General features: G+C 39.0%; 1 long non-coding RNA gene and 1 pseudogene across 2 annotated transcripts; both read right to left on the bottom strand.

Annotated features, from left to right (window-relative positions):
* Positions 1-2,834: 2,834 nt before the first annotated feature.
* LOC120291550 lies at positions 2,835-8,226 on the bottom strand (annotated as a pseudogene).
* An 11,811-nt stretch (positions 8,227-20,037) lies between these two features.
* LOC104436829 lies at positions 20,038-24,040 on the bottom strand. Of its 2 annotated transcripts, none has more exons than XR_005549675.1 (4): positions 23,693-24,040; positions 21,492-21,617; positions 20,967-21,316; positions 20,038-20,551 (listed from the first exon to the last, which is right to left on the bottom strand). It is a non-coding gene; the product is annotated as an uncharacterized LOC104436829 (long non-coding RNA). The 2 variants fall into 2 exon arrangements; XR_005549676.1 differs by having other exon boundaries at positions 20,042-20,551; positions 21,080-21,316; positions 23,693-24,038.
* Between the last annotated feature and the right edge of the window lie 282 nt (positions 24,041-24,322).

Consider the following 24,322-nt stretch of genomic DNA (forward strand, 5'->3'; position numbering starts at 1 on the left):
AAGCAGAATAAAGACGCCATAAAATCAGTTGCAGCCCAAGACCATTCGCGAGGATTCACATTCTTCTCCAATTTAACAGATGGCCTTCACTGCCAAAGGTATGCCCATCTGGCCCAAAAGGCCATCACATCGTAAGCTTGACGCTGCCATGAGAGTGTTTGCTGGTCATCAATATGCCGCTGACCACTGAGCGGTTCAAAGAGTTGCAGCAGCATTGCGAGTGCACTAACAACAACTTAAGTAGGGGAAAACCTATGACAACATCAACACCAGAGGAACCTGAATATCGCTGCATTCTGTTTCTCCTAGCGGAATGTCTAACATAATGATTATACTTACGGTTGGCTGGAAGGACTCGCTTTACAATCAAAACACAAAAGGAGGAATCCATAAATTAAGAATTTTGACACTATCGAGGTGGCTAAGAAAAGTCGAACGCAACATGAAATATATCTATCCGCCATCGTGCCCGTCCCGATGCCCTTCAACACGAGACCATTTAATTTAGGGAGACAACGCTCTTCCAAAAGATACGAACCCACAAAAGAAGGGGAGGTCATTCAATTAAGTTGGTCCCTGGAATAGTCTGGGCTTCCATCCTGATTCCTGTGTACAATAAAAGCTCTTAAGATAAAAGCATATTTTATCCACTCTTGTTTCTCAAATTGTCATTGTCACGGTCCTACTGTCAAAAATTTCGTTTTGATTTTCCTAAACATTAAGGCTCTATTCATTTCATGAAAAGTAACTTTAAGAAAACGTTTTTTTGATTTTCCAAGTTGTCCATTTTACAAAAATAAACTAATAAAAAAAAACGTTTTCAACTATTAAAAAACATTTTTAAAAGTGAGGAAAATGTTTTCATTTTTCACTTTTCAAAAGTGGAAAATATTTTCCCTGATTTCTTCCTCCTTACTTTCTTTCACCAATTTATGTTTTTTCTTTTCTTTAAAAAAAAAAAAAAAAAATGGAGTTTTTAATTTTTTTTCCCTTTTTCTTTTCTTTCTTTCCTTTTCATCTTCTTCCTTGGCCTTGGCTGACCTGCTGTGAGCTAGCTCGAGCCTCGCCCTAGGCCAGCAAGGCTCGAGCTCGTCAGATTCCTACAAGCTCGAGCCTCGCCCAATCTGGCGAATCCGAGCTCACTCGAGCTCGAGCTCAGCCACGGAGCTCGTTGAGGTTTGTCGGGGCTTTAAGCTTGCCGGATTTGGCAACGGAGCTTGGGCTCACTTGGATTGGCTGAGCCTCAAGCTCGCACGGCCTTGGCGGTGCTCGAGCTCGCCAAATCTGGCGATCCGAGTCTTTGTAGATCATCGAGCACCCACCCATCATCAAGCATGTAGTGGCGGAGGAAGGAGGAGGAAGAAAAAGTAAAGGAAAAATAAATAAAATTCAAAATTTAAAATAAAATAATTTAATTTTTTTAAAATAATATTCATTTTATAATATAATAAAAATATTTTTTTGGCAATAAAAATACTAAATTCAATTTTTTTGGTAATTTTTCTAAAAATCAAATAAGATAACAAACAATAGAAAATATTTTCTACTCAAATTTCAAATTTTAGCCGAATATCAAAAAATATGGTTTTTTTTTTTACTTTCAAAAATACTTTCCAAAAAGCATTTTCGAAAAACGTAATATTTTCATAGCATGATTATCAATTGCACTTCTCAGGGAAAGATAAATTAATCCATGGAGCGCCAATTAACCATTATGGATTGTCAATGGTCGGTTCGGTTCGATTCACCGGACCAATCCATACACAAATGAAATATACATTTTATGACCCGAACCGAAAGTTGGTTGGGTTTGGTTTTGGGCTTTCCTCTTTCGTTCGTATTTTTTGGCTTCTTCTGGCATCGGTTGCAGCAAAACTCACAGAAACAAAACTCCATGGACAGATCTTAAGATTGCCTGCAACAAGACCCTAATCTTGAGAACGCCATGATTGCGCGGGCTCCGAACGTCGTTGACGTTCATTGACGATGACAGCGCGCTTCTAGATATGGCAATGATGAGAGTCCCTGACGCCGATCTTGTCAAGAACTGGACGGCCACAAAGGAGAGGCCCAGTATCACCTCGTGGGCCAGCCAAAAGAGTGGCTCTTCGGCAAACTCGTACATCCTCGGTAGAGTGGCAGCAAATGAGAAAGACAGTAGAGCTCGACTGTGAACGAGATCTTCGTCTGGAGGTTGCGCGTGGTACAACCATGGAGGACTGAGGACTTGGCATCCCTACTTTTGGGATCCGCCATTTTCATTGTGAGAATCGAACATTCTTTGGTTTTTTCTTCTTTTTTTTTATACTTACACTGAGACTTAAATTGAGAGAAATTTGGGGGGAATTAGGAAGAAACTAGAATCGGTGGGATCATAACCTCTCTGAGAATCGGGCAGGTTCACCGGTTGTCGACATGTTTCCAGTGACAATTCCAGCCGCCGATGGTGCTGGAGAGGGCGAGGGAGGAGGCTGGGGTGCTGGGATCGTAATCTCTCTGAAATGGAAAAGATGTGAGACGTGTCCTCAAGCACCGAATAAGGAGAGAGACTAGAAGTTCTTTTGGTTTGGTTTGGCTACATGACCTGAATATACCCGAGCCGAGCTTAATCATCAAAATACACAAGTTTCTTTACTCATTACTTGAATCAAATGAGACCTGACCCAACAAGATCCGAAATTTTCGATATGGGTCGGTCTGATACGGGTATTTTTGACACCTGATGCAGTATCTCACTGAAAGAATTTCGGGACAATCTGGTGGAAACATTAAAATTTTCGGAGAAACTGTAAAATGTGGAGTTTGCAAGTGAATTGGGAAACTGACCATAGACCCTATGAACACGTGGACTGTTTGCTCCAATTTAAAAGTTTAATGCAGACAGTTAAAATTTATAAATTTATTGAGTAAACAGCAAAAAGGTAGTAAGTTAATGAAACTATTTTGCCTGGACCCAAAAAAGATAAGAACGAAGCTATCTTGCCATTAGCCCAAAAGAAGAACACTCCCACTAGCAATGCAACAGCAAAATAACAGTGTAAAATTACCTTCAGCAATGGACCAAAAGGGATGGCCTAGCAAAACCTTATGACCATGTGTTGTTGAAACTGAGGTGAGGCAAAACCAGAAGAAGTAGGTGGCTTCGTCACAAAGGGATGGTCTAGCAACTGCGCTGCAGAAGGCCGATTATTCGGGTTTACTTGGAAGCATCTGAGGATGAAGTCTCGAGCATTTCTTGATAAAGAATCTGGAACTGGAGGAGGTTCACCCTTGCCAATTCTGAACAACGCTTGCATCTGCCACAATAAGAAAAAAAATGTAGCTGAGGCTGGTATTAACCATAAATCCAAGGGGGACTAACAGTTGATAGCTGCAAAAATCAATAAGATCCGTAGACAGATCCAAGTGCACCACGCCTCGGGCAATCATCTGCCACAATCATTTTAGAATCACAGTTATTGCTGAAGTGGGAGACCATGGATGACATGTAACAGTTCAAAGGGACCAACGACTCCCAATAAAGCATAAGTATCTATTGCCTTTTGCTCAAAGTTTTGAAGCGTCCTAAATTAACAGAAAAATAAAGAGGGCGTTAATTGCATGTTTTACGATGGCTTTGAGTAGGATGGTACTATTTTTTTCTCCATTCTATTAACAGAAGGGATAACATCAGAAGGTGATTTACTGGCTAGAGCCGGTAACTAACTCTAACGGAGGAGATAACCATGTAGGTCAGTGATTGATTCAGAGAAGAGCAGCGAAGGATCAACACTTGAGGGCAATGAGGGAAACGCCAAGGTTGACAATGGTGTGACAGATTAGAGGACAACCACACGACTAAAGGATGCACCCAGTAACACAAAGCAATCGATGTCAGTGCTGCTCTCTGGACTGGAGCAGAGATTGTGTTGCCAACATTAGGATTTCAATCTCTTTTGGTTGCTCAAGTAGCATGTGACAGTGAAGGAGAAGATAGAGAGATTCTACTGAATGTTAAGAGTTATATGGGTTCCCATATCTACTGGTGTGATACTATATACATATGCCTAGTATGCGATTATCTAAATTTACGCCACCGTACACTCGTACTAGTAATTAAATGTATCAGACAACAATGCCAAATTACTTAAATGAGAAATTCAAGATTCAAATATTCTACCAAGTTTTTATACCATGTTACATAACTCTCTGCTTCAGAATTTCCAGCAACTGTTGGCCATAAATACTATGCATATCCTTTAACACAACCATACTTATGATAAATATAATTGAATTCTCTGTCCTCTCTCTTTTCTGTGTAGTGCTCCTACTCGTTATTTTTTTCACAGAATGCCAGCCTAATTGACTCATGGTGACATGCGCTTAACTTAGCTAGCTCACTCAAAAAGTAGCAATAACAAAAAAGTTGCGACTAGTTAGTAATTCTGGCAAAACATGGATCTCAAGGATATAAAACATAAAAATAAAGGTTCTTAATTACATACTCCTTCTAAGTGGGAATATGGAGGCTGGCGGGTTGACATCTCTAAAACAGTGCACCCTAGGCTCCAGATATCAGCTGCCAATCCATAGCCTCTGTTCTTTAGGTTGACGACCTGCATTTACAACCAACAAGGATGAAAAAAATGAAAAGATATGCGCCTACTACAGCTAATGATAGTATGATAAAAAAAATGGCAGCAGAGGGTATAAACCTCAGGTGCCATCCATAAAGCAGATTCTTTGCAGGATTTAGCATCATTCATTTTGATTGCCTGTATGAATAAACACAGAAAGTTGATTTATCATTTGGGAAAAGTAAATGACAATACATCTGTCACTTTTGTGCATGTCTATACGTGTGGTTGTCGTGCGCTCATCCAATTGTATGTGTCTTGCACAACTTCAATACCTGTGCATTTTCCTGCACGCATGTGTAGTTGTATGTGCATCTTTGTTGACCGAGACACAGAGAGAGAGAGAGAGAGAGAGAGAGAGAGCGAGAGAGATCACTTTTGCTGATGAGACACACCTTTGCCAATCCAAAGTCAGCAAGTTTCACAGACCCCACGCATCAACCAGTATGTCAGCACATCTAATATCCCTACAGAACGAAGAAACTGGAAGCATGAGAAACCAGCATAGCTGTCAGTAGAATATATAAAATGTTATAATCACCCTCACAGTCACCAATATTGGAAATTTACATTTCCACCTTCAAGCATTCACGTAGTAAAATAATCTTGTCTTAGATAAATATTGCTGTACAAGCTCATACTGTTACTTCTTAGTTTTGTTGTGATCTCTTTCCTCAATAAAATCAACCTTCCATCAGAATGCTAAGTGTAAATCACTATTTCAATTAGTATAAACTACTAATGCAAAGTCAAGCATCTTTCCTATACCTGTGGACCACATTTTGGTCATGAAGATACTTTAAACCATTTAGAATTTGCCTAGTGTATGCAGAGACATGGGAATCACTCAATTTGTGATAATGCTTTGCAAGTGAACCTCTGGTCATGAGCTCAAGAAATATGAAAATCTTTTCATCATCCTGCAAGAGATTGAAGAAAATTAGATTTAACATATATCAACCCAGTGGTGGAAGACAAAATTTTTACAAGGCACATTGAAAACACATAAATAAGCACTGTTGAATACTTTAAGACCTCTCAAGTGAAAACCGGTCTGAGAAGTGGAATTGATGAAAAAGAGCCATGCATGGAAATAAATTAAGGCAGCACATAGCTCTGAAACCATGTCTGAATGCAAAAGATTATGGCAGAACATAGCTTTGAAACCATGCCCGAACACAAAAAATTAAGCTATTAGGTGGAAGGAGTCTACATAGATATAAGACCCATTGAGTACCTTCTCAATGACCGATCAGTGTTTAGTGAGAATCTGTTTGATTGGGGTTAATTTAGTAAAAGTTAACATCATATCACAATTTAAAATCAATTTTGTGAACTTAAAAGGAACAACAAGGCAAGAACATAGGACTGAGCTCTTTTTTTTTTTTTTTTTTTTTTAAGTTTCCTCATACAACACAAATATCCAAGTTATCAGTGGTCACCACGGTTTTAAATTGCAGCGGTGCCAACAAAAACAGTTGCATAGTGCACCCGGTGGAAGAAGTCATATTGCATTTATTCCTCATTCCCACAAAACAATGTGGTGGATTATAGGTGTAGCAAACCAAAACTTGTTTAAAAGAAACAATCTTTGCATATTTCGTCTCCAACAACAAGTTACGTCATGGCACTTTCTTAGAATCTGATGCTTCCTGCAAAACTATGTTTAGAAAAAAATAACTGGAAGGTAAAGAACTAGGATAGGATAGGATATACTTCCCCTCACTTGAACAATGATCAATTTCATTTTCAATTTTCTGTACTTACAGAGGTAAAGAACTATATGATGTCGCATAAAAATGAGTGTAATTGAATGACACTGGACTAGAATCGCTGGAAAAATTGAGCTTGAGGAGGAACTCCATTGTTGTTGCTACAGCCACAACCAGTTACAGACGAGGGAGGAAAGCTTGGCGCCTTAGTCATGTGGACTATCAGATGGTCAAAGAATATCTTATGAACTACATGACTTCGCTTTCTTATCCTTGTTCCCCCTTTATGTTTCATTAGTCGGGGCTGCCGTTTTTATAAGCCTGAGCTTCCTGTTTATTAGTCCTGAGAGTTTGACCTGAATCTTCAGTTTGCAAGATAAATAATTTGTAAATCATCCACCACTATACAAAGAGTTGATTACATGACAGGCTCTCTTAAATGGGAGCAAAAGAATTGCTTCTATACAGAGAGTGAGAGAGACTCCATAAACTGACGTCCACTCTGCATTATATTCTTTACTCATATAGTTATTATATCGGGTAATACTCAATTCATCACGAACCTTTCTTGTTGTGGGAGAGGGATCTAAAATATCTCTCTCTGTCATGAAAGGATATTACAGCTAAAAAGCCGCAAATGCTGTGATCTTATTCATGCGGTGATGATGACGCTACCACTATCTTGTGGCTGCAATCACAGCCATGTTCACCTAAACATTTTGCTCATTTCCGGTGATACCTTAATCGATGCCAAAGTGAAAGATACTGTGGAAAGCAACTTAGTAAGGAGGAACACACCTTCTTAGTGCTGTGATATCGAACTATGTTCTCATGTTGAAACTGACTTAAGAGAGAAATTTCCTGAAAAGAAAGCAGAGTATCACTAAAATAAAAAGAGTCAAAATAAAATCTATCAAACTCGCACCAGATTTATGGTTGTGTAAAACGGCAGTCTTATAAATAGTTTTGCTATATACATCAGCTTGGCAGTTACAAGAAAAAGATTAGTCAAGTAGTCATGCATAAGGACCAGTCGACAAGATACAGAGAGAAAAAAGCCTATTACCTGTTCAAGATACAATAAGCTCTGCTTGCCTTCGCTTCCTTGATCTAACAAAGAAACCTTCTTTACAGCAAAAAATAATCCATGACTGTGGAAACAGAGAAACATGAGAGGAAGACGGAGAATATAAGTACCAATTCTTTCGCGAATGATGCCTTGACCTCACATAGTTAAGATAATTCTTGCACTTCAAATTATATAAAGAAGAAAAAAGAGTTGCTCTCATCAATATCACTAAAATAGTTCCCTAGCTTTCGTCATTTGAAAATACAACCAAATAACAGTTTCTAAAAAAAAAAAAAAATGGCTTGCCATTCAAGCTAGTAATGTTACAGTAAAACAATGGACAAGTAAATTAACGTGATCTTTGATATACTAGATGTGTACTTTGTCAATCTGTTCCATGATCTAGAATGGTCTTCATTGAGTACAACGCCAATCATGTTGAATACCAAATATGAAGATCAGGCACTTTAAGCAATTCAATAACCATTTGTCATGTCTGGCGCCTTATGTCAACCAAATGATAACGTATTCCATTGTATACGGATGCCATCCCAATTCTAACCACAAAATGCGGCACCCAGCAGTGCTATGAAACTTCAAGTGAACATCATAATGATAACTTACTGATTTTCAAAGGGAAAAGCAAAGAATCTTACTCGGTGAAGCCTTCATAGATAGTTCCAAATGTCCCGCTTCCCAAGAGCTCACCCTTTTGCCATGAGGTGATCCTTCGTCCGAAACTCCCATCGTCTACCCCAACCAATTTGCTGTCCAGAGGTCTTTTTTCCTTTCAGCTTAAGAAGAACTTCTCTCACAATGAGATCAATGACTTCACCGTGTCTGCCACGAACCAAACATTTTTTAGTAAAAGAAAACCAATAATAATCTCACTACTACTTCCTAGCAGATAGCATTTGAGTTGGATCGCTATTACAAGTCTTTGGTAAATTCTATTAAGCCAGAAGAATTTTGGAGTAGGATATGATTGTTGTTATGATGATAATCATACAATTTCGCCTATTTCTGAGAAAGAAGATGATTTTGCAGTCCAAATTTCAAATATCATTCTATAATAAGATCAAATTCACTCACATAACTATCACTAGCCAAAAAGGCATTGTATGAGAATTGGTGAATTGTCCCTGTATTAGAATTGGTGAATTGTCCCTGTATTTTTTTCCTTACGGGTGAGAAATGAAAATTATGACTCATATACCAAAACCCGATTGTATATGATGCATCAACCAATATATTTCATATCGAATTTTTTGAACCACTTGTTGGAATTATCCTGTATTGTTTGTGGAAGGTGCTGGTTGTTGATTTATAAGTGTAAAGGAAAGTCTCATCCTCTGTGATAAAGGTTTATGACAAGAACTCTATTATATCTGGTTGTCCAGATTTTTTTGTCATATAGAATTCGTTATATCTTATACAATGTTTGGTAGATACCAGATATAACATGAATATAGACACCCAAAGAAAATCTCAATCTTTTCACTCGATTGTAATCTTTTCAAATCTCCATCACAATCTTCTCACTTATCACATTCTTCCCAAAATTATCACTATTGGATAGGATAATGATGGGATTTATTATATCTTGTACAATGTTTGGTACATGCTGGATACAACACGAATATAGACTGCCCAAATAAAATCTCAATCTTTTTGCTGACTACAGTCTTTTCAAAGTCTTAATCACAATCTTCTCCCATCTCGAATTCTTCCCGAAATTCTCACTTTGCCAAAGCAAGTTTCCAGCATTTCTCAGCAAGGCGAATATCGTAAAGGCACCAACCGCCACAGAGAGACCATGACTAGTATGAGGCTGAGGCCCAGCCTCAGGTCACCTCCAAGTGTTGCTCATAAACTTTAGTTTCAACGTACGCAAGCTCGTACGATAAAACTGCCATGGATGGGTAACGACGATTGATGCACTCTCTCCCCTCCTCCATCTTTGGATCTTTAGTGATTTCATTTAGCAAAAGCAAAAAAGGCCTTCTTTTCCTGAGTATTTATTTTATTTTCTTTTCTTTTTTATACTCCTTATCCTATTCCGGACTATATCCGGAGAAATCCGGAATTCAAGTCAAAATAAGGATAAAATAATTTTACATCCTACCCAGAGTTAAATCTGATTTACCAAACACAGCTTAAGAGAACAGTCTTTTGACTGAAGCTTGAAAAAAGTTCCATGGATGAGCATTTACTTGCACTTTCCCTTGGACTTCCCAATGTTCCCATCCCTTGATCACAGCCAATGTTCTCAAAGCCACCTCCCACCGTTGCCTCATCTCACTGCCGTGCCTCCGCTCGTGCTTCTTCAAGTCCTTCACGTACAGTCTGTCCTGAGATTTACGTCAGAGGGCGTGACGTCAAAGAAGATGGGTAGGATCTCCGGCTTCCCGGTCGATTCGTAGAGCTCCATATCACAAGTGAGCTCGCAGAGGCACCAAGCTTGAAGTGTAGCCTCTAGAGAGGACCGGTATGCAGATCTTGGAGTCGCCGACTGCTCTTAGGAGATCATCGATCCGATCGCTGGCAGGAAGCTTGTCACTGTCTTTGTAGGGGACGATCCCCCAGCCGACCATAGTCCGGTAGAGGCAGTCAATGAAGGTGTAGCGAGCGTCGGGCCCTCTGAAACTCAAGAACACCTGACACTGGGGAGCTGATGCGCCACATCCACGGTTGCTGCCATGTTTTTTGGGGGGTCTTCCCTCAAAAAAGGGCTCTCGTCTTGCTCTGTTATTTGCTTGACTTGGAGCTGCATCTTCGATGGTATTAAAAAAGTAGAAACCATGCACAAACCGATATAAAGGAATCCCCAACTAATTTGCTCTCTAGAGGTCTTAGTTTTACTTTCAGCTTATGCAGAACTTCTTTCATAACGAGTTCAATAACTTCGCCGTGCCTGCCACAAACCAAACACTTTAAGTAAAAGAAAACAAATAACAATCTCACTACTACTTCATAGCATTTGAGTTGGATCGCTACTACAAGTCTCAGGTAAGTTCAATAAGGCCAAAAGAATTTCGGTTCAATAGATTCCGTAGGATATAATTGGTGTTATGTTGATAAACATACAATTTCACCCTATTTCTGAGAATAAAGATGTTTCTTTGCGGTCCAAATTATAGACATCATTTTATAATTAGATCAAATTCACTCGTATAACTATCACTAACCAAAATGGCCCTACTTAAGCATGGTAATTGGTGAATTGGCTCTCCTTTGGGTGCGAAATAAAATTTATTACTCATATACCGAAAACCGGTTTGTATATGACGCATCGACTGATATGTTTCATGTCGAATTTCGAACCACTCCGGCTTGTTCTCACTACGATTGACAAGAATAATAAGAGAGTAGCATTTCGAGTGAAGCTTGAAGAAAGTTCCATTAATAAAAGTTTACTTACGGTTTCCCTCGGACTTCCCATCCCTTGATCTCAGCCACTTTTCTCAGAGCCAAATCCCATCGTTGCCTGATCTCGCTGCCGTGCCTCCGCTCGATCTTCTCCAAGTCCTGCACGTACACCTCCGTCCTGGGCTTGACTTCCAAGGGCGTGACATCAAAGAAGATGGGTAGGATCGACGGTTTCCCAGTCAATTCGTTGAGCTCCATCACATGAGCGAGCTCACGGAAGCACCAAGCGCTTGAAGCGTAGCCTCTAGAGAGAACTGGTACGCAGATCTTGGATTCTCCAACCGCTCTCAGGAGATCATCGCTCCGATCACCAGCGTGAAGCTCTTCGCTGTCTCTGTAGGCGATGATACCCTGACCAACCATGGTCCGGTAGAGGCAGTCGGTGAAGTTGTCGAGAGTGTCGGGCCCTCTAAATCTCAGGAACACGTCGTACTGGGTCGCCGACGCGCTGGAACCTCCGGTTGCTGCCAGACTCGGAGCTGCCTCTTCGGTTGTGTTAAAAACTACAACTCACGTCGACGCACGAAACCATTTCGAGGAAATGAATCCATCAAAGACTCTTCCTCGGAGAATCCATCGTGATGACTTGCCCCGCTAGTGTCCAGCTTCAGCGATTATGATCTGGATGGTCTGAAAGCAGATGACTTTTGGAATTGCGTCGATCGCGTTCTAAGCGCGCAAAACTTACCGAGGAAGTTAAACCGTCTGTCTTTATTTCCCCGCACCTTCAGACCAGACCATTTCAATCTAGACCGTCCATCCCGATATTAACTGATGTTCACGATGTCGCCCTTTCTTGCTGCCTTTTTTTTTTTTTTTTTTTTTTTTTTTTTGGTCAATCCTACTCTATGCCTACTTACATTCACGCCCTACCATGTCGCCCTCGAAACTTCTTGAACCCTCACCTCCCCATTCCAAGTCCATCAGTGGTTTTTGCCCATCTTACCTGGTCCGTTTCGGCAGAATTTAATGAATTGATCCCGGCCCCTTGCTTTTCCTCAAATGGTCCAATCTTCACCGCTCATCTTGATTTGTCTAGGGGCTCATCATTCCTTTTTTGTACCTTTCCGTCCACCATCCTTTTCTCACGTGTCTTCGATATTTTGTTCGTGTGGTGATAGTTAACAGTTTTCTTATTAGTGTGTTAAAAAATACAATAACAAAAGTATACTCCAAGCATGCACGAAGAGTTAAGTTTTTCTTGCCATACTCAAACCAACTGATAAAATTTCTCTTACCATTGTCTCTCTAATAGGAGATATTATGTTACATGAGCATAGTATATGGACCATACCGAATAATCTAAATAAGGACCATTGATAATGGCAGTCCCTGGTCCCAATTTGGCGGCTTGGATTTTGTTCAGTGTACATATAGAATTCATCAATCACTTTTTTTCTTTCTGCAAAAATGAAGAAGGCCCTTGGCACGGTTTGTACGGTTACATAGACGGTCAAGCTGCTCTTATCAAAGGATTTCCATGAACGAAGCTCCTATAGTGAAGAAGGAAAGAAGGAAAGAGGGCTAACCTCAACTTTGGGTGCACATACAAAAGAGCCGTTTTTTTACATAGTTTGAAATCCGACAAGAAATTATTAAATATGTATATTTTTATCTGTCATATCTATGTTCTACTATACACTATCACTCTCATTTTTGCAATTTCCAGGACTTAAATACCGGACCTCTTGCAAGTGCGCCTCCACCCCTGGCCCCCTTTGCCACTAGACGCCCAGCGGTACTAACTGAGTATGTTATACATGTCTTGTAATAAAAATATCATTTATTTAAATCTCAAAACTATCTGAGATGAGAATATCTACACCAACTGAATGGTATATATAAAATCATCTCAGTAAGAACAGTTCCACAAAGGAAAAATGTAGGACATGCTTGGGAAAGGGTTATGATACTAAAAGTTTCTTTACTTTTCTTTTTCTGGTTCCACATATTAAATAAAAGACATTTACTCAAATACAAAATAAACATAAGTGAACTATAAAAAGTGGAAGTCGTTCAAAATATATATCATAATATTTCTATGCAGTAAGTCTAGCGGATGCTCCCAATACGATGGTATGAAGAAAGAGTACCATCCTACAACGAAGCCTACAAACATCGAAATCCAGCTTTTCAAACCTATAACCTACCATCCTTTGAGTTGATTAACTAAAGATCTTCATCAAATATATAAAGCTTTCCAAAACTATCTACTCAATATTACTTATTTGTTAACACCTAGATTTTACCATTTTATTTAGGATTTAATCGCATAGAAAATTATGGATTAATTTTTAAACCCTAGCCAACAAAATAATTTTCACTAAATTGCATCATGTATTAGCATTATGAATATTTGCATCACTAATGGTAATTTTAAAATTTTTCCAAAACGTTTTTCAAAAAAAAAAAAAATTACCATCATTGAAAATTATAATGAAAAAGAAAAAAAGAGAAAAGAAATCGAATAGGGCTAGGCAGGGGCTGGGCCCTCCTTTCTTCCTTTTTTCTTTTCTTTTCTCGCGGGAGTGGCCCATCTCCTTTCATGTCGACCCGGCCCGCGGTTGGGTCTTCTTCCTCCCTCACGCCCTCACGCTGGTTTTGCTTTGGCAGGAAAAGAAACGTCCAAACCAGAGAGGGAGGCAGAGGATCGCGAGGGCAGACGACGTGGTAGCACAATTCACATGGTAAGTGCTGGCTAGTTTTAGTCACTAAAGTGGCGGGATTAAAAAAAGAAGAAGAAGCCAAGTTAATGTCATCATAATGCACTTTGGCTGCATTTGGTAACACATTTGCAAAGCCCTCTGCAAAATCATATGTTTATTGAATAACATTTCTCTTAAAATTACTTTGCAAGATATTTTTCAATTTATTTTACCAAATGTTCATTACTTTGCGTGTTTTTTAAATTAAAATATTTGCATTTCTCAAAAAGAAAAGTCAAATCAAACACAGCCTATCATTACCATAGGTCCGCAGCCACCAAAGCTACTCCTATCGTCCAGAATCGACCATGAACAGTGGGCCAGTGGTAGAAAATCTGCATGGCGCAACTCAAAATAGATGACATTGTAGTCCATGATAGAAATTCAGGCAAACTGCTCAACTTGTTATTTAATTTTCTTTAAGTTTTCTATAGGCTCATTTAGCACCTCCGTAGCCCCCACATTAGTGCTAAATGTCCTTAAATTGCACAATAAAGATGTCGAAACAATAAACAAGGTCACGCTATATATTTTCGTTGTCTAAAATCAACGGACTTATCTAATATACTACTAGTACTTGATTGCACATTTTTCCAAGCCCTAGAACTCAATGGCATGATGCAACAATTTTGGCAAACCTCATTTGTGGAGATTGTCATCTAAAATCAACAAACTTATCGAATATACTTGAAATTCTGACTTATGAAATTGTTGAGTAGGATTCTCTTATGTCTTTGCTCCCACAGCTTTTATCAAAGAATCTTTGGAAAAAAAGGGTTCGGCTCCTAATGACTAATATAAACGTTCGACGGTCCATTCTTTATTTCACACATTCTGCATTAATTTAAAATCATGAGAATTGACAACAAATGTCATCAAATTATTATAAGAAAAAAACTCAATTCCTTTTATATCTGGAAAATTACGAATTTCTCAGCGTTTCCAAAACATGAGACTCACTGGAATTGCGTGCAAGACTGACTTTTTAGGCGGTACATGCTTTTCTTTGTTTTCCAAGTGAGGCATGAGGATCTTGTATGTGGCATTCTAATCATCTGTGGTTGCAAAGCCTCTGCATGAGGTTGTTTAGTTTGTAGCGTCTCATCGTACTGCTGACATTCATATTTGCCCATCTTCACAATCAAGAAGACAAAATTAAAATTGAAATGGAGGGAGATGACCTCCATTTACCGACTGCTCCTAAAAAACTCGTCGGTGGTATTTGACAAATGTAGATTCATTTTTACTATGTTTTAAAAAGCTTGCTCAAGAAAAGAGGAAATACTACCCCGTTGAACACTTGAAATTTACAGGCTGCTTTAGACTTCGTAACGAGAGAAGCGAAAGAAGCACCCTCATCAAACTGGCCAAGCGGATCAGCGTGCTGCGTACAGGAGGTGAGCCAGGGAAGCGCTCTCATCTAACTGACAACCATTCTCTTGTTAAGGAGATCTTTGTTACTACAAAGCTCTCGCTGGTTTATTTGATTTTGCAGACCTCCATCATCATTGACTTCAGGCGACTTATAGCCCTTGCCTCCGTCACGGTTCGCTTCCTTCAACTCCATGCTGCGACCTCTCTGTTCGCCCCTGTTCCACGGCGGGGAGTCCCAAAATCAGATCTCACTCGAGATTTCTTCCCCGGCACCGGCCATCAGTGAAGACGCTTCCAGGACTTCACTTGTTCGTTTGATCATTGTTTGTGACCATCTACTGCATCTCCAAGGTAATTGCATAGTGGCAATCCATAAGAAAACACCGATATACTGCTCTGTTCTGGTAGGTTGAGTCCAAGTAATTTGATCGAAGTCTGAGAGGAAAACAATACCGATTGAGGATCTAACGGTAGTCTAAACACACTTTGATGCCAGTCGCCGCAGGGAATCGTCTTTTGCTATTCTTTTGTTTAAAGCCGATCGGCCATAGCTGCCGGTATTCACCTTTTGCAAGATCGAAATGAGTATCTTCTGTTTTGGGTGCGTGAGAATGAAAACAGAGGCTGAGAGAGAATCTAGTTCTTGCTAACTTGAAAATAGTACGTGCGAGGGGTTGCGTCCGTGATTGCGATTCATCCATGATAGTTTCATGTTGAACCGGTTTTGACCTCCACTAATTCGTCGTTGTTTTGTTAGTCAACTTAGAGTTAAATTTCCGAGAATCTTGATTTTTAATATGCCTCACATGTTTGCGTATGCGTTTGTCTTGAGATATTAGATCACGGATTGTCTTTGCTGAAGGCTTCTTCTCTGCGGGTCACTTGAGAGAATGCACTTTCAGCATATGCAAATACATGCGTCCTCTATCTACAGGTCTTCTGGGTTTATATGTCATTGCTACACGACACTTACTTCCAAATACATGGGTTCTACGATGCGAATATATGGACTTCGCAGTGCAGATATACGAGCGAAAGGATGAAGAATGACGAGCGAGTTGAGCAAGAATGAAAGGAAGTGTGATGAAGGTTTGAAGAGATAGGAGCTTCCTGAACTTGAGAGTGATGTCATCTTTTTCTTGGTTTTTACTTTTAGGGTAACTTGATCTCCTAGATAGTTCTTAAGATTAAAAAAAGAAGCAAAAAGACAAAAATTTTAAAAACAAATAATTAAAATATAAAAGGTCATTAGCAAATCTCTTAGATCTACGTCTAGGGAATAGTTCATATTTAGCATTTAATATCACCACTGAAGACCACTAGAAGGGAATTTCTATTAGTCAAAATTAAACTTCGGTTCCAATTTTAGGGACTTAGCTCACGGGACTTTAGGCTTTCAACTTTCCTAATGATGACATTTTCCCAAAGCAATCGGAATCTTTTTTAATATCAAATACTCAATTTTTTCATAGGGGCTCTCAGGGCCATTTTCATTGGGCCCCTCTTCATAGGCTTCACTCCCTACTATGACTCCTTCCTATTGAGCTGCTTCACTAGTGTTGGCGTCAACTATACCTTTTGAGTAAATCGCCAGTGTCTTCCTTGCCTTCTCTTGTGGGTCTCAAGAACCCATGAGAAAAGGCAAGGAAGACCTCGACGATGCAGATGGCAATCACAAGGGCATAGCTGATGTTGACATTGGTGAAGCGGCCCAATAAGAAGGGGGCATAGCTGGAGGCAAATCCCATGAGGAAGGGCATGGTGAAGAATATGGCCCCCGCCAACATGATCATGTAGCAGATGTCAATCCAATTAGAGGTCCGGCTCGCCATCATTGACCCAGGGAGTGAGATCACATTGAGCATCCCCATTAGGGCTTAACTTGAACGTCAATTATCTCTAGGTCCTCCTTTATGTATACCACTGCCTCGCTCATCAATCCTATGTCTCCCCCAATTAAAAAAATAAAAAAGCAAATCTTATTTAGCATCATAATGTTCCCACATAAACCGTAACTATATATACAAGAAGTTGAAAAAATAAAAATAAAAAACATTTCATCCCCTATTTTCCTCCCTTTTCCTTGAATTTATTTTCCTTATTTCATAGTTGAGCTATAAATTCATATTCATTCGAATTCTAAGTTGTTGAATTCATTCAATAGAAGTTTACCCAATGCTGTAAGTATCAAGTTAAATAAGTCATTCTTTCAAGTTCTTAATTAGATATTGTGCCCTGTCGCATAATTTTATATGTGAAGAACATATTAAAAAGAGTAGATCAAGATGATGGAGTCTAATTAGTAGGAGTAAGCTTTGTTGATGCACGAATCGGGCAGATCCTCAAGGAGACGGTAATGGACCGGAATGCTTTGAATTGCACCGCCAAAAATGAAAGAAGTGGTCGGATGTATGTCCACCGTGGATCCCCAATACCCAGATCAATGTCTTTTTTGGAAGGAGATGCTAAATATTGAGAAAGCATACATTGCCAAAGGACAATTGTATTTTGTAGAGGGAGATCATGGGCTTACTAAACTGGGCTTATTCGCGAGTTAGTGTGAACTATAAGCTTTTTCTTAGTTTTTTTCTTACTCATAGGGCCCGATTTTTTTCTTTCTTTTTTTCGGCAAGCTTGGCCTGACCAATGCGATGAACCAAGCAGAATTCTCCATACTTTAGTACAGTTCCAAGAGAAGTGGCAGCTTATTCAAGCTACCGCGCAACGCATAAAGAAGCAATATGACAACATTCAAGAAAAGTGACAAGGTTACGAGTTGCAGGTCAATATTCAGGACAAGCGGTCCATACACATGATCTTGTAGAGCTAAATGCAACTCTACCAAAATAAAAAAATTTGCTCCATCTTAAAATAACAATAGAACGATCCAATGAAATAGTCATCAATTAGAAGGAAAAAAAAATACTTTTATCCCATGCTTTTATGCCTTTTCTATTCAAATCCTGATATTTTTAATTTTCTAACAAAATCCTTATGCTTTTTCCTGTCTTGGCTGCGAAGACTTCTCACCTGGAAGAACCCCAAGGTTTTGCAGATACAATGTAATTTGCCAAAGGAACAATCGATGCCGTCTTTTTCCATTTTTTTATTTTCTGGATTTTTCTCCATCTCATCGTCCTAGAACAGGAAAAGATGAGTTAGTCTTCTAACGGGTAAGCTAAATTCATTTCTTCATCAAACTAAGCTGGGGATTAACTTTTTGCTGTAGTAACTTGTGCCCTTCGATGCTAGATCTCCACTGGTACCTTAGCACTTGCTTGATTGTTAAATCATGTCTCAAATTTGAGATGTATATGAAACCTAAAAGGATTTTGATTTGTTTAAATTTGGTGTGCGCTTTAATCTGAGTCAAATTTGGACATTTTGGGCTTCGGAAATTTTTATTTTGTTTTCTATTCGAGGAAGAGTATTATGTCTGACCGACTCGACTTCTTGGCTCTTTGTTTATATCGCACGTGGAGGAGGGACTTCTTTTGGCCGTACAAAAGAAGAAGAAGTGGCTCTCATATTTAATATATACTTGTGGGGTCAGTGGATTTGTTAGGAAGAAAAATGAAAAGACGTGGCCTCTAATTTTCTCATCCCCTTCAGCCGCGCAAAAGAAAAGTAAAAGGTGGAGTCGTCCTTCTAGCCACGCGGAGAGGAAGAGGAACACACGGTGATCGTTTTTCGCGCGAAAACTTTACATCCTCGTTCTCTTTCCGGAGATACGGATGTTTCAAACCGTAATTCTCTATAAGGCTAAACACTGTGATTTAGGTGGAATCTAAAGTTCAGAAGGGATTGAGTATGTGAGCTACTATACTATATAATCCTTCGATTGATCAGTGGATAATTTAAAACTAATCTTCCCATAAAGTAGATACCCACATTGGGATTTCATGCGTTCCTTATTATTCCTCGTTGATTTATCTAGTTATTTTGTTCTCACACGTTGATTTAATCACAAAATCCGATTAGCTTCCATATTAATCTTATAATAATTGGTATCATAACTAAATTTAGAATCTTTTGAATTTGATTTGAGATTTTTGCTTGTATGATTTATGTTAAAGTTTTTTGTCATTGCAACTATGTCTTGAGCAAAATAGAAATTCAAAAATTTAACGGGAGAAACAACGTGGGCAGAGAAGCGAGATGAGACATTGGATGACAAGGCTTAATTGCCGGAAATGATCAAAGATGCCAATAAAGATGAGCTAATGAAGAGGGCAACAAGTATAATCATGTCGATACCATCGAATGAGATTTTAATAGAAGTGGTGAAGAAGAGAGATGTCGCAGCATTATGAGGAAAATTTCGGGCTCTTCGTATGAGAAAGGGCTTAAATAATCGTCATATATGTTGAAGATGATGTTTAGTTTCAACATTCTGAACATACTTCCACCAAAGACCACTTAGATGAGTTTATTAAGCTTGTAATGGACTTGGACAATGCAACTGAGATCCTAATTGATAAAAATTAGGGCATGGCCTCTCTATCGAGACATAAGATCATTGTATTGATTCTTTGTTACAGATTGTTTCTCTAATGAATAACAGAGGAACTTGCGAGATGACGGTCCAACACAAAACGTAGCATGAGGTCAATCACTTGCCCTTGGTAGTTTCAAGCCTTCATCAATCATCATCTGGATGGTCTAAAAGGTAAATAAACTTTTGGAAATGTGTCAATCGCACCCTTAGCATGCAAAACTTGCCGAGGAAATTAAGCCCATTGTTATTCCCCACCTCTGGATCAGATTGTTTCAATCTGGGACCATTTGATCACGATATTAATCGACGTTCACGATGTCACCCTTTCTTGCTGTCCATCCTACCTCTAGTCCGTTTCGGCATAATTCAACAATTTGATCCCAATCCTTGCTTTTGTCAAATGGTCCAATCTCCACCGTTCAGGAGGAAGTTCACCATTCAGCTCTCTACAATCATCAGCATAAATCTCTTCTAAACCAATTGAATTATTGTTTAGTTAATCGAGATATTTCATTTTGTGGTGATAATTAGCAGGTCATCACGATAATTTTTGTGGCAATAATCAGTGTTTAGTGAATTAATGAAACCTTAATACATTGAATTCCAGCTTTTCAAACTTGAGAACTACTGAAGGAACAAACAAACAAAAAAAAACTTGCCATCCTCAAAGTTGATTAATCAAAGATCTCCATCAAATTGTCCACCCAATATAATTTATCAACCTAATAATATCATTAGCACACTACTCAAGCAACATCCTTAGCTCCAACTAGAACGTGAACACTGACTGCCCAAATATCCAAAACAGTCACAAGACTAGTTATTAAAGGCCAAGCATACCAATGCCCTCGGCAAATGCCAAATCAGAGTCGACTTTTGCTGCAGCAGCTTATGCACCCTTCCATGCTCAATCTTACTGCAAACATAAGGGACTTCATCCCAACATCAACAGGAGGAGCAACTTAATTATGCAGCAAGTCATTCCTAGCTCTTCATTTTATTGCGTATGGAAACCATTCCACCATAGCTTCAGCATAACCAACCCTGAAAACTAGTCCCTCGGAAGCCTGCTTTATCCAGTGAAGTCCAAAAATCCATTTCCCGGGAACTCAATCGGTACCACATAGGACTAGAGGTCTCCTCCACATCTGCGAAGGGAGAAGAGTTTTGTCAAGAGGCTTGCTGTCACCACTTTCTTATTTCACTGTCTTTTTTCTTTTCAAGTTCATGTGTACTGTGAGCTAGCTTAGATTAATGATCAACAGCCCCAGACACAGTCTATTTCCAGCTCGATTGTTTCGTTCATTTTATTTTTACTTTTTTTCGTATTTTGGCATTCTCAAGTTATTTGTGCAACTTTTATAGAACCATCAATCTACCAAAATGGATAAAGAAACAGTGCCTTGCTGTATATCACCAAAAATTGATAACAATCTTCTCAACTGACTCTGAAATACTGAGTTATCTGGAGAATTGGTCATCTTCTTCTTTAACTGCTTAAAAATGACTTCTTATGGCATGGAAAAAGAGGGACCTAAGGCACAAATAATTAGAAGAACATACCGAATACCTAAAGCTTGACCTGGTCCGATATTGCGCACCTTTGAGAAAAGTATCATATGTATCGGAAATCGATGTGGCACACAAATGGGTTTTCACAAAATGGAATTAATTACCTCGGACAAATCCACATAAAGTTTCTCTTGTGATGGACCCTGGGAGAGGGGGAACATGTCCTCAGAGCAAACTCCATTACTTCTGGCAATTTCACAGATTCCCAAACTCGATCACATTGTGAATTCATCCATCTCTCCATTGCTAGAATCAGTCACATTTTGCTTAGAGAATTGAGCATGAACTTCTGGAAACATCTGAAGATGTGGTTCGTGGAGGAACTTATGAATTATTCAAGCCTGCAAGAATAGTTTGTACTATTGAGGGAAGCTAATAGATGATATTATATCCAAAATAGCAGCAGAACATCTAAAGATTAGTTCAATTCCTGTTAGTTTTGTACGTTGATAAGCTAATAGATGTTAACTTGTGTGACAGGACGACAGTATATTCATTTTAACAGCAGTGACTTACTTGTAGAATTGACCTCAGTGTCGGGTCCTGGAGACCATAGAAAACCTATAGTCAATGGCAAGTTCTGAGAATAGTAGTTATTGGTCTCCATCACTGATTCTTCTGCATCTGTTTCCCTGCATCTTCCTAGTACAAGAAAAAATGAATCAGTCTTCTTATCCAATCCATCTGCTTTGAAGTCCGACCATTCCAATGCTTCATATCATAGTTGAGGTACAATGCATATTTTATTTTATTTATGGATCATGCGTGAACCAAGGTGTATAATAGTGTACATTATACACCTTGGTTCACACATCACGTTCAAAACTAATTATGCAAATGAGTGCTAGCAGAGATCTATCATAATCCATAGCTTTATTAATTTCCGGCAAACATCTATATGAAAGGACTTCATGAACTCAACATAATTATCCAACTATTTGGCAGTATGATGATTATATATCTATTAACCATGTAAATATTTCACCAACAATTTATTGGCTACTTCATATTTCGCTCTAATTAGATTTAGCTATCAGGAAAAAAAAACATACGTTCTGCCATTTGATTAGTTAAAGATGTACGTGATATCATGAACTATTTGTTTTGTACAGGCATCTTCTTCTTCTTTTTTCACAAATTTTTCTGTTCAATAAACCTTGGACAATGAAAAAAAAATGAATACCAAGCAATATTTAAAGTTTTGACAAATGATAGAGTTGTACTATTTCGCATGCTTGCCTTTCTAAGGTGACTGCAAACCAAACAGTTACAGTTTGCTAGGCAAAGCTCGATAAGTACAACTGAGAGCCACACCTGCCAGGTCACTTCGTCTCCGATTAATTTTAAAATTGATTTCGATTGCTTTCGGTTGTCTTTTTCATTTCTGTTCTGTTTGCGTCAATTCTGATGTTGTCCATAAGAAAACAGAGGGGACCAATGAGCTTGAGGGCATTCTGTGGAGATGAAGTCGGGGCGTTGGAACATGAACCATAGCAACAGCCACCTCATGATTGCTGTGCGTCATCACCTCATCACCGCCAGGTTGTTTCTTTTCCAATTAAGTAGTAAGAATTGCTTGTACGCATGGATTTTCTACTCTGATGTTTGTGTTCTGTATTACTCTATGCCATTCTGGTGTTAGTACTTCACACCACATGCTCACAACCTTTTCAGTGGAATGCCCGACTCCATTGTAGATAGTTCCTATTGCATTCTGTTTACCAATGTCTCAATGTTCAATGGAAGTTGCGTTTGTTGTGTCTTTGCTAGATTTCCCGTATATAAATTATTGGAATGTGAACTAATTAGATATATAGGTGATGTATGTCGAATGCTATTCATAAGTGTATGTGTGGATCAAATCCTGTTCATATGTGATTGTGTATGTCAAATGGTGCTCCTGCATGTTACTTTGAGATGGTGAGGTGCTGAAGGAAAGAGGAGAATGGTGGGAGTACTATTTTCTATTTCGACATGAGGCTACTTATGATCGTATACATGAGTAGTCCATGCTTGTTGCAAATATCAAAAGAGTTCGTGTCTGGAGCATGCGAGCTGCAAGTATGCATGATTTGAGAAGAAACAAGAGCTGTAAATGAGTTGAAAATAAACAATGAAATGAAAGCCAAATGAGATTGGATGATTTGATTGGATGAGAACCGAACAAAAAGAAACTATAATTGTTGTTGCAAAAACTCAAGTGAATGCTTGACGTCAGACTCTTGAGAATTGAGAAGACGTAGTCAGTAGTGTCTGCTTTTGCTTCTGCCACTACAACCTCATCCTAGAAGAAATTAGAATGGCTTGCAGATAATCTTCTAATTAGTCTCTTCTACCATCAGTTTTGCCCACTTCACACATTGGCAGAGGAAAGACTAATATTTTCTCCTATTAAATCTAGTCATCCGTGACAGCATAATGCTAGGGCCAAGGATTGCACGTGTTAGTAATCTTGACACATTTTGGGGCGTTCATGCAATATTTGATCTAATGATCACCGTTTGGGACATCCCAAAATTGCCCACTTCAGCTTGTTTCTCTTCACCTCCCCTCTTGGTTTTTTGCACTCGTCAGTTATTTGAGAAATTTTGGTAGAATCATTCATTTACCCAGATAAAAGTATCATATGCATTGGAAACTATTGTCTAAGTTGTCAAGAATCTTGACCATGCTTCTATGTGGCAAGCAATTTGATATTCACAGAGGGAATGACTTACCTCTCAACGAATGGACAGTTAGCAAATCCTCGAAGCAGAGTAAATCCACATGCAAACTGCATTCCTGTTTCCAGGAAACTGGTCCTCGACCTCTGTGCACTTGAGTTCATCAAAAGAGTGAAAGCATTCTCTTGGAGCCATCGATTTAGTTTTTTTACCCTTAACCAAAATGCATAGAGATCAATTCAATTTTTCCTGACTCCACGTCTGCATTATCCCGCAAGACAATTTACTCATCATGTCTGCCTCCGAAGACTCCTCCCCTTGAAAAACGATAAGGGATTGCAGATACATTCTAATATGCCCGTGGAAAAATCAATGCGGTCGTTCTCCTCTATTTCATCCTCCTAGAACGGGAAAAATATGAATTAGTCTTCTACCTATATTGGAGGACAAGAAAATGCAAATATGATCTAATCGGCCTGCCCTAAAGTCCAAACATTACAGTCGTTCGCTTCACCAGCATTTATGAACCGTAGGGCAAAGCCAGTCAAACGACCAAGTCTATGATGGTACAATCATCGGGCATGAGAGGATCAATGATTGCTTTAGATAAAAATGTGCCAATTACAGAGTCTACTGTTACTCCCATGACATAATTGATCCGTAGTTGCAATAACTACTGTTGAG

Source organism: Eucalyptus grandis, chromosome 3 (assembly GCF_016545825.1).
Source record: "Eucalyptus grandis isolate ANBG69807.140 chromosome 3, ASM1654582v1, whole genome shotgun sequence".
NCBI classification, from domain to species: domain Eukaryota; kingdom Viridiplantae; phylum Streptophyta; class Magnoliopsida; order Myrtales; family Myrtaceae; genus Eucalyptus; species Eucalyptus grandis.